We start from the raw sequence: 7,935 nt of genomic DNA on the forward strand, positions 1-7,935 counted from the left end.
GCGCAACTTGCGTGCAAAGACTCGATGGTTCACGGGATTCTGCAATTCACACAAAGTATCACATTTTGCTGCGTTCTTCATCGATGCGAGAGCTAAGATATCCATTGCCGAGAGTCATTTTGACAATCGCGAGTCGTCCCCTCCGCTAGTGCACCCCGCGGACGGGGCCACCGTGCGGCGGACGCTTCATTAGCCCGCACGAGGGTTCAGTTTTCCTTGGCGCGTACTGCGCCGGGGGTTCGTGAGCCCGCACGGAGCCCGCGTGAGCGTGCCGGCGGGATAGGGGACCGGACGGAGACGCTCGCCCCGTGCCCGGGCCCCAATTTGGTTTTTAACATGTTCGTAGTCTGCTTTTGCAGGTTTCAACAATGATCCTTCCTCAGGTTCACCTATGGAAATCTTGTCACGACTTCTCCTTCCTCTAAATGATAAGGTTCAATGGACTTCTCGCAATGTCGCGGGTAGCGAACCGCCCACGTCGCCTCGATCCTAACACTTCACCGAACCATTCAATCGGTAGGAGCGAGGGTGGTGTGTACAAAGGGCAGGGACGTAGTCAACGCGAGCTGATGACTCGCGGTTACTAGGAATTACTCGTTGAAGACCAACAATTGCAATGATCTATCCGCATCACGATGAAATTTCAAAGATTACCCGGGCTGTCGCCCAAGGCTATAGACTCGTTGAATACATCAGTGTAGCGCTCGTGCGGCCCAGAACATCTAAGGGCATCACAGACCTGTTATTGCCTCAAACGTCCGCGGCCTAAAAGGCCGTAGTCCCTCTAAGAAGCTGTCCGTGGAGGGATACCTCTGCATAGCTAGTTAGCAGGCTGAGGTCTCGTTTAACGGAATTAACCAGACAAATCGCTCCACCAACTAAGAACGGCCATGCACCACCACCCATAGAATAAAAAAAGAGCTCTCAGTCTGTCAATCCTTTCTATGTCTGGACCTGATAAGTTTCCCCGTGTTGAGTCAAATTAAGCCGTAGGCTCCACTCCTGGTGGTGTCATTCCGTCAATTCTTTTAAGTTTCAACCTTGCGACCATACTCCCCCCGAAACCCAAAGACTTTGATTTCTCATAAGGTGCTGGCAGAGTCCTAAAAGCAACATCCGCCGATCCCTGGTCGGCATCGTTTATGGTTGAGACTAGACGGTATCTGATCGTCTTCGAGCCCCCAACTTTCGTTCTTGATTAATGAAAACATCTTTGGCAAATGCTTTTGTAGTTGTTTGTCTTTCATAAATCCAAGAATTTCACCTCTGACTATGAAATACGAATGCCCCCGACTGTCCCTATTAATCATTACTCCGATCCCGAAGGGCAACGTAATAGGACCGAAATCCTATAATGATATCCCATGCTAATGTATACAGAGCGTAGGCTTGCTTTGAGCACTCTAATTTCTTCAAAGTAATAGCACCAAAGACACGACCCGGCCAGTTAAGACTAGGAGTGCATCGCCGGTAGAAGGGACGAGACGACTGGTGCAGACCAGAGGCGGACCGATTGGCCCAATCCAAGGTCCAACTATGAGCTTTTTAACTACAACAACTTAAATATACGCTATTGGAGCTGGAATTACCGTGGCTGCTGGCACCAGACTTTTTTTTTTGCAAAAGCCGCCTGTGCCTAGGCGGGGGGTTTGGTGGACCCTTACCTGTTTATTCCCTCAGAAAAAATTATAGAGTATACAATTCGAAAACAGTAAATGAGGAGTACTTACCCCCTTTACAGTCAAAAAAATTCTAATCTATGTGCAAAATCAATGATGATCAAAATCTACCTATTCTATCTTGCTACGTAATGCCCCTGGCAATCTCTTCCCGAATGCCCGACCAAAAATCATCTCAAAGCATCACTGAAGCTCACCGGCGAAGATAGGGAGTGCCCAATTTATCCAGTCTGATAATGCCTCGTAGTACTCCCGTAATGTCCTCCTGATACATAACCCTAGTCAATTGCCGAGACGCGGCTTCCTTGGCAAGATAATCAGCCGCTCCATTAGCCTCTCGAAAAATATGTCGGACATCCGATCCTAATTCCTATTGGAGCTGCAAAATGTGCATGATCAAATGCTGCACCTCCCACATCCCAGATACTCGTGACTGTAAGAGCTGGAGAACTACGGTAAACTGTGTGCTCTTGCTAGCTCTAACCCACGCCAAACTGCAGTAAGCTCCGAAACCACACTAGTGGCCGTACCCAAAGCAAACTGGTATGCTAGATGCACCTGTCCAATCTCATCCCGAATAACCCCTGCCGCTGCTGCTGGCCCGGGGTTCCCGAGCGAGGACCCGTCCGAATTCAACTTAAACCACGCCAGAGTGGGGGTACTCCAACGCACCACTCTGGGTGCCCGAGGCACCATCGGCCTGAAGCAGAAACCCATAGCCAACGCCCAGTGCAAGTCCCCTTTCCACTGTATGCTCGTCATGATCCGTGCAGCATATAGTGTGCGAAGCTAGCGCTGCACCTCCAATATGATTCCCGTTGTCGTAAAATGTACCCCCTGATACTTTGCAGCATTTCGTTGCGTCCAAGTAGACCATAGAATCAAAAATGGTACCAAAGTGCGAATGTGCAAATCTGAGTGAAACGGGATAGAGTATCGCCAGAAGTGCACCATAAGACGCAGGTTCCCCGTTTCACAAAGTTGAAGCCCAAAGACATTAGCAAAGTGCAGCCACACATCTCGAACTACTGCCCCTTCAACAAACAGATGAGAGATGCTCTCTCTGCATCACAAAATTGGCATTTTGATGGAAAACTAAATCCCTTTCGCTTCATGCGTTCATCCACCGGGATCCAATCTTGGAAAAGTTGCCATAAGAAGACAGACACCGTTGGCCGCAAAGAACGGTGCCATATATCTGTAAAAAGTTGCCGCCGAGGAAATACCACTCGAATGGCCTCCCATGCAGATGTCGTGGAAAACATCCCGTTACTCGCCGCGATCCACACAATTTTGTCCCGCTGTCCCACTGCAATAGAAATTTGGTAGATAACATGTGCAATCTGTGGCGGGACTATCCTGAAGATCCTAGGGACATTCCATTCTCCCTCATGCCAATAATAGTATACCGGCTCCATAGTGTCAGGGGCCCCGTGAACTAGCTGGGATAAAGGCTTCTCACCAAACCAATTATCATTCCAAAAAAAGACACTGCACCCTTGCCCAAAGTCCCGAATATTAGAGGTTCCGCCACATCCCTGATGCGACACAGACAATGCCTAACAGAGGAATGATTGCGATTATACGGCACATGAGTAGGACGACGGGTCCTACAATATCGGTCATGCAAAAACTCCGACCATAAGGATGATTTCTGCCTAAATCGCCACCAAAGCTTCATGGAAAAAGCCCGAACATACTCCATCAAACTTCGTCAAAAACCCAAACCACCTTCTGCTACTGGGCTACACATCTTATCCCATGAAGACTAATGGATGTGCCGACGGCCAATATACGAGCCCCGAAAGAAACCATTGAATATGCGCTCAATGGTTATCAATACAAATTTAGGTGGGTGAATTACTTGAAGTAGATGTAAAGGCATAGCCTGTAACACACTTCTAATCAAGGCCAGCCTCCCTCCGTGGGATAGATTCGTCATCGCCCACGCCTGTAGCATGTCACGTAACCTGGAGATGAGCGAATCAAATAGACATACCTTCCGATTGCCCCTGTACAGAGGGACTCCCAAGTATGTGACTAGGAGATATTTCAACTAGTAACCCATAACGTGTTGTACCTCTTGCAACTGTGACGACAACACCTGCCGGCTCAAAATAAAAGAACTCTTTTTACTATTTATCCATTGTCCCGACACTCGCCTATATGCATGGAGAAAATCATGGAGCAATGCCATGTGCTGCCTGCAGATGTTAGTAAAGATCATCATATCATCCGCATATGCTAGGTGGAATACCCGAACCCGACCCGGTGATTGGTAATACATCATTGGGTGCGCCACAAAAAGTCGATCCAGCCCCTGAGATAAGTAATCAGCAGCAAGCACAAATAACGCCGGGGATAGCGGATCCACCTGCCGCAAACCTCGTGTCGAATGAAAGAATCCAGCATGCTCTCCATTCACTAGGACCGAGAACCAACAATTAGAGACAACATTAGCCACTAAGTCAACCCAGCGCTGCAGGAAACCCTTTAGCCGCAAGACTTGAAAGAGGAACTCCCAGTTAACTCGATCATAAGCTTTGGCCATATCAAGCTTAAAGATAACATTCGCCTCCGGCCGGTGAGACTCCAATGAGTGAATTAATTCTTGCGCCAAAAGAACATTATCACTCAACAATCGTCCTGGGACAAACCCACTCTATGACGGAGATATTACCTTCGGTAGGACATGCCCAAGTCTGATGGACATCAACTTCGTGCAGATCTTATTCGTAACATTACACAAACTTATCGGCCAATACTCACTCCAAGAAGCTGGGTTGGCGGTCTTAGGTATAAGGGAGATGGTAGTAGCTATGAAACTCTTCGGCATCGCTATGCCACGGAAAAACTCAAATATTGCACTAAAAACATCCTCTGGGACGAGATCCCAGCAGGTATGATAGAAAATCGCCCAAAATCCATCTGGTCCTGCAACACTCTCCGGCTCAATACGAAAAACAGCCTCCCGAACCTCTGCCATCGTTGGCATGGCACACAAGAAACATCTATCCTCATCTGTCAGGCTATCCTCCGAGCAATCCCGATCCATCTCATCTGGAAACACCGACTCTGCAGATAAGAGCTCCTCAAAAAAAGAAGCCGCCGATCTCTTAATTGCTATTGGATCAGTTAAAACCTCCCCCTCATGTTATATCTCAAAGATTGTACCATGAAACCTCCTCTTCTTCACTAAAGAGTGGAAATATCTCGTGTTTCATTCCCCATTTTTAGCCTATTTGATTCCGGCCTTTTGTTTCCAGAAGGCCACCTCTTGAGTCAACACCCGTACCAACACAGCCAAGCACCGATTCCGCTCCACAAGCGTGGGATCACAAGGATCAAGATCATATGCTTCATCAGCCTCCTTGAGATCTCGCTCTGCCTCTGCAACCCTATCAAACACATTCCCAAATACTATTGTGTTCCATTCCTTCAGAAAGTGCTTCAAACGAGTCAGTTTTTGCTGAAGGCCAGTCATACCACTCCCGATCGTCGGGTATTGCCAATTCCGACGAACAACCTCAAGAAATCCTGGGTGTGTGATCCACATGTGCTGAAACTGAAAAGATGATGCCTTCTGCATCATAATAGTCTCTGTAATAACCAATAATCCATGATGATCCGATTTGGAGAGCTCAAGATGAGTAACTTGTGTTTTTGGGAATACGTCCATCCAGCTATCAGTCACCAGGACCCGATCTATACGTTGTCGCAACCGACGACTGTACCAGGTGTAAGGGCTCCCAGTATAACCGACGTCTGTAAGGGCACAGTCTGCAATAGTCTCATGAAAATTCGACATTGCGATACCATTCGGGGCAGTGCCCCCCGACCGTTCTTCTGGACAAAGGACAGTATTAAAATCCCCTCCCACAATCTAAGGCGAAGATCCGACCGAAATCAATCGAAGGCCATCCCAAAGATTCAGTCGCTCCACCACATCGCATTTAGCATATACCGCTGTAACAAACAACACTTTCGGCCTGCTGGCACCAGACTTTCCCTCCAATAGATCCTCGTTAAGGGATTTAGATTGTACTCATTCCATTTTCCAGACTCGTAGAGCCCGGTATTGTTATTTATTGTCACTACCTCCACGTGTCAGGATTGCGTAATTTGCACGTCTGCTGCCTTCCTTGGATGTGGAATTCATTTCTCAGGCTCCCTCTACGGAATCGAACCCTAATTCTCTGTCACCCGTCACCACCATAGTAGGCCACTATCCTACCATCGAAAGTCGATAGGGCAGAAATTTGAATGAGGCATCGGTAGCACGAGGGCCGTGCGATCCGTCGAGTTATCATGAATCATCGCAGCAACGGGCAGAGCCCGTGTCGACCTTTTATCTAATAAATGCATCCCTTCCAGAAGTCGGGGTTTGTTGCACGTATTAGCTCTAGAATTACTATGGTTATCCATGTAGCAGGTACCATCAAACAAACTATAACTGATTGAATGAGCCATTCGGAGTTTCATAGTTTGAATTAGTTCATACTTACACATGCATGGCTTAATCTTTGAGACAAGCATATGACTACTGGCAGGATCAACCAGGTAGCATTCCTCACCGACTTTGCCGCCCGTATGGGACGAGCCCAAAACGGTGGCGGGCGTCGTTCACACGAAGCACTGAATGCTTGTTTTCGGGGTAAACAGAGGCCGAGGTCCTCGTACCCACCGTGTGTTCCGCATCTGAGAGATCGGGCGACGACGCATTTGGCCAACGACCCGGGCACGTGCTGCCGTGCGCGGTACATGGGACACAGCGTGCGCCTGGAGGTCCATCCCGCACCGCGACCCCGAGGGGTGCGGCACAGGGCGAAAACGGGACGTTCGGGACAATAGAATGCCTTCGCGATAGGTATGCAGCACAGGAAACCGATTGCGGCCAAGGCAGGAGCGCGCTTGGGCCGATGACTAAAGCATCTTGTGGGAGATGTTGTCGTTGCCCGAGCAGGGATCCAACATTGCCCACACATGCCAATCACCACTCACGCGCCCATTACGTACGCAATGCCCGAGCACACAAGCCAACGCAATCGAGTGTCGTGGCAGGCGAACTACTGCAAGCACGCCCAACCAAGCCCTGGGAGGCACGAAGATTAGGGACGAAGCACGAGTATAAAATCGAGGAGCACAAACCTAGGGACTGAAACGGCTTGCTTGTGCGGGCCGTCATCGGCGACCCCAGATGCCTCCACTTTCACAGGCGACGAGCTACTAGCAAGGGCACCCAAAAGCGTACCCCAGCTCCCGAGCGGGAGCCTTCCATGCCCGGACTGCCGAGCAGCAAGCACGCCCAAGCATGCCCCGGTAGGCACGAAGATTCGGGACGAAGCACGAGTTGGGAACCGAGGAGCACAAACCTAGGGACCGGACCGACTTGCCTGTGCGACGCCTCCACTTTCGCAGGCGATGGGCTACTAGCAAGCGCACCCAAAAGCATACCCCAGCTCCCGAGCAGGAGCCTTGCATGCCGAGATTGCCGACGTTTGCCCACCACAATCTACTAATTTCAGCGTTGCAAGCCACAAGCGGGGATAAGCACCCCCGACCGTCGGATCCCGGTGGCACCCACATCGGTTCGCATATGCGAGGGGAGGCCGACAAGCATAAGCGGACTGACCAACCTTGCTTGGACGGAGCTCGTGTTTGCTATGTTTTAGCAAATTGCAATCGAAGCTCGCCCCCGACAGTTTGCCGTAGCGGACGGGATGGCGTTTGGTGCACACGATGCGATTGGGCATCGGCCGCTCGCAACACCGTAGACCCCCGCTCAAGCGCCCTGCCGGAAAACTCGCCGGACTCTCGCTGCCAAAACAAGGCAAACACAAGCCACGCCCAAGCCATGAGGACGGCCGAGGCTTCATAAACAAATCATTGTCCCCTGAAAACACACCTAAACCCAAGAAAAAAAATTAAACAAGATGCTAAAAACACACCCAAACCATCTGATATCGAAACATAAGAGTAATCATTCAAGACATTATATCGTTGAATCAGGCCATGTGATTTTAAATCATACCGTATGATATGATCTAATAGATACAATCTTGTATATATTTAAATTTCGTATGAATCAGGTGCCCAAATTTTAAGATATCATAATTATTGATTAAACTTTTTAATCTCATTATATATCTAATAAAAATAATAATTAGAATTGTTCAACCATCATCATCATTATTATTATTTTTGTAATTATTATTATTATTATTATTATTATTATTATGATTTTTAGATTAATTCA

At 48.7% G+C, this 7,935-nt stretch overlaps 1 long non-coding RNA gene across 1 annotated transcript in view; it reads left to right on the forward strand.

Moving 5' to 3' along the window:
* Nucleotides 1–6,102, forward strand: part of LOC110011324 — an 11,605-nt gene extending 5,503 nt beyond the window's left edge. The window contains exon 3 of the long non-coding RNA XR_002286325.1: nucleotides 5,958–6,102. This is a non-coding gene — a long non-coding RNA (uncharacterized LOC110011324). The remainder of the gene's footprint in view (nucleotides 1–5,957) is intronic.
* The last annotated feature ends 1,833 nt before the right edge of the window (nucleotides 6,103–7,935 follow it).

Source organism: Sesamum indicum, unplaced genomic scaffold, assembly GCF_000512975.1.
Source record: "Sesamum indicum cultivar Zhongzhi No. 13 unplaced genomic scaffold, S_indicum_v1.0 scaffold00145, whole genome shotgun sequence".
Lineage (NCBI taxonomy): Eukaryota > Viridiplantae > Streptophyta > Magnoliopsida > Lamiales > Pedaliaceae > Sesamum > Sesamum indicum.